Source organism: Lingula anatina, chromosome 6, assembly GCF_051362555.1.
Source record: "Lingula anatina isolate TDL-2025a chromosome 6, LinAna3.0, whole genome shotgun sequence".
NCBI classification, from domain to species: Eukaryota; Metazoa; Brachiopoda; class Lingulata; order Lingulida; family Lingulidae; genus Lingula; species Lingula anatina.
Genome location: NC_141772.1, coordinates 19,328,071 through 19,341,335, shown reverse-complemented (window position 1 = coordinate 19,341,335; position 13,265 = coordinate 19,328,071). Strand labels below are relative to the sequence as shown.

Sequence of the window (13,265 nt, the reverse complement as noted above, 5' to 3'; positions counted from 1 at the left end):
TGTGCATTACTATTTTACTACATTGTTAATCAAATTTTGTGTTTTAAATTATGGTTACTACTAAATAGTAAGGGCGGTTTCCTAGCTCTTCCTGCCTCCTACCCTAATGGACCATTTGAAACCTGAACCCTTGGAAGAGATGTCACTTGTTTTTCAGTTCTGAGTGACCAGGGTATGGATGCGAGGCGATCAGGATACTAAGTGGATATTTCAGGTTTAACCGATTCAACGAAACGCTCTAAGGCAGGTTTTAGGTATTTGTCGATAACTTTGTCAATATTTTCCCCAAGTGACATTTTTGCCCTCCATGCTTCCTTTATTTCATCACGTATCTTATGGCAGCGAAAAGTGCAATTGTGCCTCATGTTAACTGCAGAGAATTTTAAACTACATCGGTAGAATAAGTAGTGGCAGTATTTTTTACATGCGAAATAGTCTAGATGGGGAAAATTCTGTACAATGTCTCTTTTAAAATTTTGGCTGTTGACTTTAGTGAGTGCATGGTTTGTAATGAAATTGTGTCATAATTTTAGTACAGCAAAATAGTCACAATTGAAAATTAATAACAAGATAAAGATTTAGTGATATACTCTAATTTCTTATTTTGGCATGTTTTCACAAATAACACCATAAAATTAAATATTTCGATCCATTGGAGTATGTGATCTAGTATTAAAATAGTAACACTGCTTTCTGCGTGACTGATTATGAAATCAGCCATGTTCAAGGCATAAGGGGCGAATTGCTAACGCCAATTTACAAATAATGCTTGAACATAATTTTATTTCTTATTTATGGCTAATGCCAATATCATCTTGTCTAATCAAAAACGCTCTGTCTAAAGGAATATGCCATGATTTTTTACCTCCAAAATGTAAAGCCTATTGTAAAGAATCAAAACGAGGCATATTTTACACTGCGTAGTCATAACTAACAAAACTTGTTTTATATTGCCAAAGAATAAAACCGCCTCTTATGGCTTAAAACATGATTTACTATAACTATCAGTCCGCGTTTGCCTCCGTGACTTTTGTAAAACTATTCGCGGTATTCTTCAGCAAGGCAGCAAGTTGTGACTAGGCGTTTATTTCAATGAAAATGTAATGTCCAAAAACGAAAAAACTTTTTTCATTTTCACAAATGAAGCTCAATTTGACCTTTTCATCAAAAGGCGCAAAGCAAGGTACCTTGAAAACTGTGTTCACATAATTTTGCACATTTGGTCATTTATGTTACTTATGTCCTTTAAATGCTTTGAAGGAAATAAATAATACTGAAGCACTCTTAAGTTATTGATCTAGCAAGTAATACATAATTAAAACGCAAATTGTTTAATGCTTAGTTGACAAAATTCTATCAAAAGACTAAGAATTTTCACATTTTTTTATTTTCACTCGTCACTCGGAACTTAGCATTTACAATTTTTCACTTGCTTCGAATTCCTGGAATTAAATTATTTATTTTGAAGGCAATTTTCCCTTTAGATTTACTTTATCCAAAAACCGTTTCGAAAACTACGATCTGAAAACCCCATTTGGGGTTACAAATTTCTATAATTCAATTGCCACCTGTGAAAGCCACAAAACTTTATCTCCATAGCGAGGGTGACTTAAAATCTAGGTACTTAAAACTCGGATCTTTCTAAAATCTTTAAGCTTGAAAACTTGTCTTGTTGTGTAAAGTGTCATTTGTACGGGTCACAATCGATCATTTTGTTTGACTAATGGAGTATATTAAGTTCACACATTTAAGACTGAATTTGCGAAAATTACATGTAGTGGCAACCTGCTTTAGCTAGACCAAAAATACCTGTTAAACTTTCCATAAAAAGAACATGGATATATTGAACGATTTTTGTAATCGAAATTTGTTCATCTGGATTGTAATCTTAATATTTAATTAATATAATTAACTTGTATTTGTGGTATTAATTTGTTGAACAGACCTCACTTTTGCATATAGATGAAGGGAACGGTCATGTGATCCAAAGTTTACCATTTTCAAAGTTCTGCTGCTTTTTAACAATTCTATCTCCGCAGGATCTTCTGCATATCGGACAGCAGATGCAGAAGCGATGTTTATGTTCTCGTATGAGAATATTAATTTATGTTCAGAAAGTTACAAACCATTTGTTACAAAATTTTGGACTTTGAAATATAAATGCAAGGTGGTATAAGTGATACCATGATTTGTCCCTCCATTTTGCCTAGGTTTGCTAATTACATATGTCGCAATTGCTTAAATGCTTTTTTAATAATCAATTTCTGCAGGGGATTATTTTTTCACATTCCCCATTGAAGACTATTTGAACTTATCAGTTACTGGTAAATGTTGAAATTTATTTCACAAACGGCTTGTGGTGATTTTTTTTTCAAAACATAGGAACATTTTTTTCCTTCCAAGCAATAATTGTCGGAAAAAGCCATATCCTAAAATAAATTCACAGAACCTTATGGTTAAAATGAAACAAAAACAATGGCAGAGACATATGTTTTTTTGGAAAGGTGTTATATTTTGAAATTCTTGACAATCTTCGAATTTTACCTACCATTGTGTGGAGGGTTAAACAAGTACTACCAGTAGATCTGCCGTTGTTTTCGTTAAAAATGAAATTGAAAAATCTGATTGTCATTCTTATCTGAAATAATTTGTTTAATTTTAAAACAAGATCAAACATTAGTCAAGCAGTCGATTAGATAGTTTATTTATAAAATCAAACTTGAATGAGTCTTAATGCAGATATCAACATTTTTGTTAAATGTATGGATATTCAAAACTTAAAATGACTTAAATATTTTTAAATATATCTTACCAATATGATAAAACATCAGTGGAAGTTTATATTGCTCAAAATAAAAAACTTTACAATTATATGCAAAATGGCTTAGCGTTTTCATTGACCCAGTGAAACTCTAAGGGTCGGGTTTCGATTCGGGTACTTGGAACATGTAAAGTTCTTTTCTAGAAAGGCTTTTAAAATTCCCTTTAGTTACTATAAAAAAGTCTACCAGGGGTAGAAACACTTATGGGAGTGGATAGCACGCACGACTCGGGTCCAGCAAGACCCGTGTTCGAAACCTGGGGCCTCTAGGTCCCAGCTAACTACCTTTTGCAAAAAAAAAAAATCCAAATGAGTTATTTAAACTGAGACAAGAGAGTCCCACGATCGTAGTAAAATACGTTGAGTCAGTAGCTCAAATAGGTATAAGACGGGAGAAGAGCAAACGGGAGATATAGGGCTCGAGGTGAGCCAGGGAAATACTTTCGCAAGTTTTTAGCACTTTTAAATTTATTATTGTCAAAACTAAATACTTACAGCATTAAAATAATGAAATTGTAACATTTTGTGCACAAAACTTTACAAAGTAAAATCTGTCAAACAAACAAACAAACAAAGACAGTACATATCTGTAAATAAAACAAGTCGAAGATTTTATACATTTTAAACATTGTTACTTAAAGACGGAAGCCTTTGATTTATGAAAAATAAGTTCAAGATCGTAACATTTGAAAGACAAGAATTGAATTGATCATAGACAAAATGTATTTTTTCATAAATATAACTTGGCAAATTTTTGTCAAAGTTGACATAAGTGCCTTGTCTTCTTTGAATTCCACCAAAAACATTTCCGTCCAAATTAAGAGGTTGTAACAATGTAAAAAAATGCAAATAATCTGCGGTAAGCATCATTCATGCACTAAAGCACACGCAAGGCCACCTTGTCGTATGTCGTCTTGTTGATGTTTGCACACCTGAACAGTAGCCAAAATGTCTTCATGTTTGTAAGATCCTGGTTGTTTTGCCACTCTAAAACTTTTAAAACTGTTTTTTTTTGCAATAAATCCGAAAATAAATAACATACATAGCGTAATTGTGAATGAAAATTTACATTTGCAAAGCATGGGAATTTGGAGCGACATAAAGACATGGACGGTTTACAAGATTATCCAAGTATTAACCAAACTCAGAATAATATACAAACAAAACTGAAAAGGTTACGCAAAAATTAGTGTAAAGTGACTTTTCACATTCACTTAAAATCAACTCTGGTTCTCGGTGTTCAGTGATGACAATAAGCACAACACACACAGGTATGCCGGACTGATACCTTACCAAGCCTACCTTTCTCAATCACCCCTTGCTCCCAAAAAAATTAAAATGTATAAAAATACAGAACAACTTTAATTAGAAAGCTCCTCTGCAAATTTTAGGCATGTTTTTCGCTTTAGAAATTCAAACCAATCAGAGTATTAAGGTTTATACACACTTTAGTAGAATATGGGCAAACAATATCTAAATAAAGTCTATTTCCCGTTTTTGTTTTTCGACACTTCTGTTTTGTAATACAAGTCCTAAACGCCATATAAATGATCCCAATCCCGGAAAATTTTTGTCGTCAACTATAGGAACAGTTTTCTTATCATTTATGCAACAAAGGTCCTCATTCTACTACTGCAATATTAAATTAATTTTTATTTCGGATGACAATCTTTACCCCACCCAATGGTTTAACTTTGTTTCAGAAAACAGATATTTGGTCTCCACCCAGCTCTGAAAACACCGAGGACCAGAGGAAGTTTATTCACAGCCACAGTGCCATATTCACAATTGTTAAAAGATCATTATAGCACATGTACATGTAGACAATTCTGCAGTAACGTTGCACATTTTGCCCAATAAATAATGTTGGAATTTCTAAGGTGTAATACCTTCTATTAACAGCGTCTTTTGAAGATTTACAGCTCTTCCTCTTTTACGACTGAACACGCGATAAATATAATTAAAAGCTTCCTATATGCATTTTACGTAATAGGATTGCAATGTCTTTTCTTCCCGGAAGTCAACATCATTTAAAATGAATAAGAGTATGTCTTCAAGTTCACAAGGAAGTGTCAAGTTGCAGATTTGCCCACACATATTTTCAGTAACAAATTTTTTCTCTTCTTGGAAATTAATATATGTTATTTTAAAGCAACACTTTTATCTTTTTTTATACAGACATTATTTCACTTAAATAAGAACTTCAAATCTAACATTTCAGGTTCGAAATGGGACGGGTATCAACCCCGACCCAAAAGTATACATAAATTACCCCTATAACAACAAGATCAGATAGAGCACTGTATTATGACATACAATTACCAAAAGAAGCAAACCAGCACCATGCGGTGAGGACGCTTAGTATGGATTTAATTTCTATGAGAAGTTTCATAAATAAAAAAGCTCATTTTGTTCGACTTTTAATTTGATACAGGTTTTGGATCAGAATATTACAACCAAAAGCAAACGCAACATTCCGCACTAAATGTCGTCCCTGCAAATTAACGAGCAGACAAACGTAGGAACAGGTGACAATCTTGGCATGGGTGTGGGGCTTTATGTGTCGAACACGACACGTGTCTCTGAGTAGAACGCTTCTGGTATCTTCGTAAACGGTACTTGGAGTCACTGGAATTAAAGGAATGAATGTTCATTCATAAAACAATGTACAAAGATCTGATAAAACAGTACACTGTCATTAAATGTTTATTACCGTTCGTGTCAGTATCCTTAATTAACAAATGGCAATTAAGCTTTAAAATTATATAAATATATATATCACATTGAACCCTTAAGGAAAACTAATGATTTCAGAAACAAAAGGATGCCCAAAAGGCATTGATGGGAAGCTAAGAGAAAATATCCTTTACGTCACTTAGATATCCCCATGGTCATTATGCCTACAGAGTGCACCATTCCGGAAAATATCTTGTAAAGTATTCACTGTGTGAAAGTATGTACTTAGACATGCTTGTCTCAAAGATTGATGCAAAACTAAGAAATGCTACAATATATTTTTTATCATCTATACGGAACTTACGAGATACTGCTGCAGGGTTCAGAGCCATCTTTTCGACCTACATGTGGCAGTAGCAGTAAAATGACAGGGAACATCCTTCTTCTCCATCTTCTTATGACCTTGGTCCTATCTGAGCACCTGTCACTAAAACCCTCACGTGACTAACATAATGAAGAAGAGGTCACCTACTTTCCGTGCGGACGCTTAGGTTCGAATTATCGTCTGGTTTATGAAAAGGCACAATAGGTCTCCGTCTCTAAAAGACGATTAGGGATTGATGAAGTCACACACACACACACACACACACACCAGAAATAAAAATAAAAACGCATTTTCAAAGTTAACATACTTGATATTGCGTGACTGGGCATATAAACCAGGTTTCATAGGACGAATGAACTAACTGGGGTGGGAATGTAATAGAAAAGACAGGATTTTCATTCAATTTTGTGGTACAGCGTTACTGTAGGTTTATTGATATTTTTTTCTTTCTCTCTCTCTCTTTCTTTCTACTTCTTGAAACATACATGGACACTTATAAAGGAAACCGTTCAAGTTTATTGAATTGTCTTGTTTGTTACATCCATGGGTAATTTTCCATGAATTTACAGAATTAATATTTTAACTGTTTATGCACAAATGAAACACACACATTAAAACTGAGCAAAATAATTTTAAGAAATGGTCTTCATTTTTATTATATCAAGTTTCTTTTGTTTTGTTCTGAAAGAAAATGTTCGGCACATTGTTTCATTAAATCACTTTTAGTAACCGTTAATTGCATATAACTAACTGAGCGAAATTCATAAAGAAAATCTACAACATGTTGTGAAAAAATCAGTTCAAGTTATTATCAATTACCTAGAATGTTTCATTGTAGGCAGCGATCGGAGGTCGTCAGCGCACGGCGGAGAGAGACCGTAATATTCAGCACAGCTTCCACGGTGAAGGCTTCCTGTGCGCCGCAGACGCTAGTCGCCTCTCCCTCCGTCCACTCCTGTTTTTCTCCTCAAAAACGACACTAGTTTCTGGTTACCAGAATCGTTTTTCGAAAAACGACAATGGTCTCTGGGCATCAGAATCGTTTTTGAAAAATTCAACAAAATTTATGCTTCAAACAACAAAGGGAGACCCCATCAGGATCGGGGGCCTTCCCCCTCCTCACCCTCATCCCACACTCCCCTCACCACACACAATCAAACAATTCTAGCAAATCAATGTAAGAAAAACGACGATTAGTCTTTAGTAGCCAGATTTGTTGATTATTATTACTATATAATAAAACCAAACTTATTCCACCCTACAACAAGGCGAGACACACAGGGGCTAACCTGTGCGCTGAAGAGATCGATTGACCATAAAACCCTGCCCGACGTCCGCTTTTAAGGCTGCCTGTGTCCCTTATAGACCTAACGGCGGCCTGTGCGTCGTAAACAATGATCGGCGGTCGTCTCGGTCTCCTCACACGGCGAGGGGAGACCGTAACGCCCTGCCCGCTTCCACAGTTGAGGTTACTCGGTCACCCCTTCCTCCATCCACTGTTATTTCCGTCCGCAAAAACGATTCTGGTTTCTATTGTCAGATTAGTTTCTAGTTGCCAGGTGCGTTTTTGAAAAACGACACTAGTTTCTGGTTGCAATGTTCGTTTTTGAAAAACGATACTAGTTTCTGGTTGTCGAGTTCGTTTTTGAAAAACGAAACTGGAAACTGACACTAGGCACTAACTTCATCGCCCCGACAAAGTATGGTGAAAAATTACATCAAATTTTAAAAAAGGGACTTCTTAATAATAATAAGTTTATTGAGCACAAAATTATATGAATACATTGCAGGCTCACTAGACTACATTATTTACACAATACATACGGATATACATTGATATATATGTTTACATATGTACAGTAGTATGCTAAATTACACATGTGGTAATGCATGTTATGCTATAAGATTAATTAATTAAGCTATTCACAGCATTATCAACAGTTAGTGGCTGTGATGTACTAAATTAACACTAACTGTAGCTGAAACTATAGTTTACAAATGGCAACTGATCAAACAGTGCCAATCCAGCACCCCAGAGATAAGCAAAGCCGTAAACAGAGAGTTCTATACCATAATGAATCTCTAAATGCAAGCAAAGGTACATTATTATATTAACCTAAAATATCTCTGAACAAATAACCTGAAAGTTGGGTTCATGTCTGAAAGTGAATAACTCTGTGAGGCTTCCTTGGACACCATCTTCAGAATTCTTAAAAGTTATAGATATTTACAGCTTGCACAGGAAGCATGGAGACAGATTCCATTAACTTAAACCTTGCTGCAAGGGAGAATATGTGACTCTTTGGAAATGAATATAATATTGAACACTTGACATATTTTTGTATTTTTTTGTATTTTAATTGGTTTATCCCATGTTTGTAATAAGTTCACCATATTATATTATTGTATTAGATACCATTTACTTAATAATACATAAGTGTTATTATTGTATTCTTCATGAATGATTTAAACTATTTAAAATGATTTATTCTCTTTAATCATTCTGTATTTTAGTTATTTATTTAAATCATTATTTTTTTAAGGTTAGAAATCAATTTTACAATACTAATGTCACAAACTCGAGAACAATACAATTGCTTTTCTAATGTATAAGGTTTTCCTTGTTTGCAGCCACCCTCCCCCAAAAACCGTCCACCCCTTTCCCTTCCCCATCATGGCAATGCTTATTTCTGTATTATCTTAGCGCATAAGGAATGTAACTATATATACTGAACAAAAATATAAACGCACGAAAGAATATGTAGATTTATTTTCATATATGGAACAAGAGTATATAGCCAAAAATAACAGCATATTTTTCTCGACAAATAGACATCACTTTGAGAGCATTAGGGGAAGTTTAAATGCGTAGTCCAAGAGTTGGGCATCAAATACACCATGGGGGTCAACATCCTGAGTTCACAGAAACCATTAAATTTGTGCAGAGCAGTACACCAGCGGCGCATGGACATCACTAAGTTGTCAATAGAGGCCTAAGGGATATTATCCCATTCCTCCTGGAGTGCTTCATGCAGTTGGCGAACATTTTCGAGAGCTGGAACATGATGGCTGAAAACTCTGATCCAGAACATTCCACAGGTGTTTGTTGGGCGACATGGTGCATAAGGGTGGTTCCTAATGCTACCAGTGTCTCTGAAGCGTGTTCCCAGACGGCTGACAGTGGAATGATGTACATTCAGGCATGCTGCAACTTCTGTTACTGACAAGCCAGCATTGAGCATGCTGATGGCATGCTCCCTCATGGTTCCAGACATCTGTGGCATGTTGACAAGTGGCAGAAATACACATTTTGGTGTGTCCTTTTATTGCCTAGACGGTAGAGAGTTTCCGAGTATTGGTCTTGCAGATTGACCTCTACTCCGTCATGCTCCATTAGTCTTATGGGTGTAAAAACTGAACCTTTGAGTATACTCACGGGGAGCGGCCAAGTGACACCAGACCACTATAATTGATCAAAACAAATCCATCAGTTCACAAATAAACCATCAACCTGGGCATATTTCATGATTATCCATTTCAACTGACCATTTGAGTTTCGTGCGTTTATATTTTTGTTCAGTATATTTATACAAACATACATAAGGCCTACATAATAAACGGTTGTAGGCTGTTGGGAAGGGAAGGGTTTATAACAATACAGCAATCTAGAGTCTAAAATAAAAGAAAATGCCTTTTGCAGACTTAACAAATAAAATACAATACAAATACAAATAAAAGGCAAAGTTAAAGGGATTAATTTAGCTTAAAAAGTAATGGTATTAAAAGTGAAGAGAAAATGTCCAATTATAATGTTCTGTAAAGTATTAAATGGTCAACCATAAAATGGGTTTTAGTGCTTCTTTAAAATCATCTGCTGAGCTGGGGATCTTCAGAAAGTCTCCTCTTACTGTTCCTTCAGTCAGCCTCTCAATGAGTATCACAGGCGATACAAATCACCTGCTTACACGTATCGCGTGTATTGTGCGAATTCAACAGTTACCCCTCCACCAAGCATTTTTCTCATCATTTGGCTCTGCATCGTGCAGATATATCCTTTTCCATCGTAAAGATATGTTGTCTACTTGACTATTCAAGATTTACAGACATAGCAGAGCAATGTGCAACTCAACGATAACCAACAGTTTTGCGATTAACTCTGTTACCAGGTCTCAGGGACCTTACGTTTAAGTTGCTCTTTGTGTCAGAGAAAATGTGTTCCCTTCGCGGGAGGTAAGTGGTACGTCTGTTGATTGGGTCATGATTTCACCGTCACTTCTCCTGCTTGCGAGATGTTCGAGTTCCTTTGGTTTACAATACACATAAACGATCGGATTTAGCGTGAGACTCGCTGGCATGAGGAGAAGTAAAAGAATTCCCTCGTAATCTACAACAGACACAACACCACTTTCATAGAGCTTGGCAATCAAAATTGAAAACCAGTTCACGAATAATGTAAAAATAATCCAGACAAAACCCTGTGCCCAGCGAGTATAAGCATCCTGCTCGATGTCCCAATCTCTAATTTTAGACCACAATTTGTACAAAACAACCAACAGAAATATGAGGAAGGCCAAAGGGAGAAAGTTAAAAAATATAAGTAACCAGTCTAACGGAGATGTCGTTCCATTTGTGTGATCAAATAAAGTACAGAAACTCGATCTATTGGAACCGTGTATCACTGGCATTGCACTTAGAACAGTGTAAAAAACAACTACCATGCCTATCAAAATCGGGTAGCTTTTCTTTGGAATTTTCATACCAGGAAAAAGCAATAAACGAATATCTTCTGCCAATATTGCAACCATGAGGTACATAGTGGTTCCGATGGAAATGCTCAGAATGCAAGCCGCTGATTTGCACAACCAGTGGTGTGTCCATTTGTTAATGTGAATATAAAACTCTCCTCGAAACAATTGGTCCACCACAGCCAAAACGAGCATGTATGTGCCGGAGAGGACCTGACAAAGCGCCAAGAAAACAACCAAGACCAAACCCATATCATTCCCTCGCGACCCTCTGACGTTAACCCAACCAATAACTACCAGGTTACCTAACAATGCAACCAAACATAAAACCCAAATGACCACTTTTAAGAAAACATCGGAGATCAAGTCCGAACACGTGACCAGACCGACAGGCCGAGGCGTGCATTTGATCACCTGATTAGCTATACAACACAGCCTCGCTAAACCACTTTTAAATAGGAGGTCTGCGTTTAAAATTGAAAAGGCACTGGCGTTGACGTTGGTAAGAGGGTTTCCTTCGAGGTTAAGTTCATTTAAATACGCGAAAGGGGCCAGAGTTCCGTCGTAAAGGGTATCCAAATTGTTATGGTTCAAATCCAAAGTTTTTAGATTTTTTAGACCTATAAAGGCATTTGCATCAATAAAATTAATCATCATGTTAGCCAGCGTCAAGTGTTGCAAAGACTGCAACCCAATAAATGCATAACCTAAAACTGTGGCAATTGGATTATTCGTTAAGACCAAATTTGTCAAAAAATGCATATCTTGAAACATGTGCCCTTCAACTGCTGTCAGATAATTGTGAGATAGATTTAAATCACGTAAGTTATGGAGCCCTCGGAATAAGTTCTTTGGTAGTGTTCGTTGTCCGCAATTTGAAATGTCTAACTTGACCAAGTATATTAGCTGATCAAACGTTTTGTTTGACAATTCAAGGGGATTGCCAGAAAGAATCAGCCCCCTTAGGTTAAAAGAATACGTGGGTATGTAAGTTAAGTCCTTATTAACGCAATGCATCGATTCCCCCAAGCAGTTGCATTCTTGCGGGCAGGTCACGTGCCCGCAAAACTTCTCGTCGTCCCCACTTTTCTTACAGTGTTGCTGTCCGTCACAAAGTTCTGACACATGTACGCAAAACCCGTCTCCCTTACCGCGAAAAGCACCTGGACATGAATACGTATGTGTCGTGCAATTGTGTTCGTCTTCTGCACCAGGACAATTTTGGACACCATCGCAAATACTGTGCAAATTAATGCAATATGAGTTGGGGCATTTAAAAAGACTTTGGCTAGAACAAGGAATGTCTTGACACCCTTTTAAATGGTTGCCACTTCTGCAGTACGCCAAAGTGCCGTCTCCTAGAATGTCATGAATGCAAGCGTTCCAAGGGCAGAAATAGATATTACTGCCATCTTCACAGGGCACCATGTTAGTCTTGCACGAGAAAGCTATCTGCGTCGTATTCTCGTCTTCTCCGAAATTTCCAGGGCAATCAAAGACGCCATCTCGGATATACCGGTCAGCCAGGCAGTGTCCAGAAAAGCATACGAAACCGTCGCAGTCTTCTTGTAAAGAACCACAACCCTGTTCGTCTGTGCCATCGAGGCAGTCTTGTACTCTGTCACAGCGGTTTTGTAGAGGCACGCACTGGCCACGAAAACAACGGAACTGTTTTGGGTCACAGGGAGGGTGCCGACAGTATTTCTCATCTGATTCATCGGAACAGTCCGGGTAGAAGTCACAAAATTTGGAGACAGGGATACAATGTCCGTTGTCGCAAGAAAATCCATGGAGTCCACACTCGCTGCCCAGTTTAGATAGTTCGCTGTTCTGTTTGACATGCAAGTCACGACAACCTGATTCGTCATCCCCGTTGATGCAGTCTCTTACACCGTCACATTTGTGGTGTTTCAAAATACACGTGCCGTCGGAACACTCGTGGAAGAATTCGGATTCTTTACAATTTATGTCCAAACTATTGGCCAGGTCTCTTTCACAGAGGGCAAATTTAATGCTGTCCAAGAAGATGTCCTCAGCAGCAATGTTTGGCAGGGTGCAATTAATTATTTCCCACGTTCGTTGGCTCCTGCAATGCATAAAGAAACGGCGTGTATGTATGATTTTGCATGGTAATCGTTGAATCATATGCAGAAGCAGTTGCGGTTTAAAAGACAAGCCCCACCCTCCCCCCCCAGTCCAGACCCCCCCCTTTCGGTTTCTGAAAAATATATCACACCAATATTCCCCTCTTGAAATTAGAATTTTGACTAGCTAAATCATAGCTCTAACCGTGCCAAAGGGCACTATTTGCTCTCCAAAACACCAAAATATTTTCGGGCCCTTTAGCAGGCCCCTAACTCCACACCAAGGGGGAGATGGTCGGCTTCGCATCCGAAGCCTGTCGTTCCAGAACCCCCCCCCCCCCCAACCCCCTTCAAATAATTCTGGATCCGCCCCTCAAAAGTAATATAATTTTTCGGGGAAGGGGGGTTACAGTTCTCTATAAAGTATTAGCAATCTATGTCTAAATGAGCACAACAGGCGGTATAAATAACTGGCTTTCAATATATATGGCCTTCAAAACATCCCCTTCCACGCGATTTGCTCAGTCTGCGTCCCTGAAAAGGGAGAGAGACAG

At 37.3% G+C, this 13,265-nt stretch overlaps 1 long non-coding RNA gene across 1 annotated transcript; it reads right to left on the bottom strand.

Moving 5' to 3' along the window:
* Nucleotides 1-4,445: 4,445 nt before the first annotated feature.
* LOC147761303 (uncharacterized) lies at nt 4,446-6,079 on the bottom strand. Its single transcript, XR_015334901.1, has 2 exons — nt 5,862-6,079; nt 4,446-5,449 (listed from the first exon to the last, which is right to left on the bottom strand). It is a non-coding gene; the product is annotated as an uncharacterized LOC147761303 (long non-coding RNA).
* Between the last annotated feature and the right edge of the window lie 7,186 nt (nt 6,080-13,265).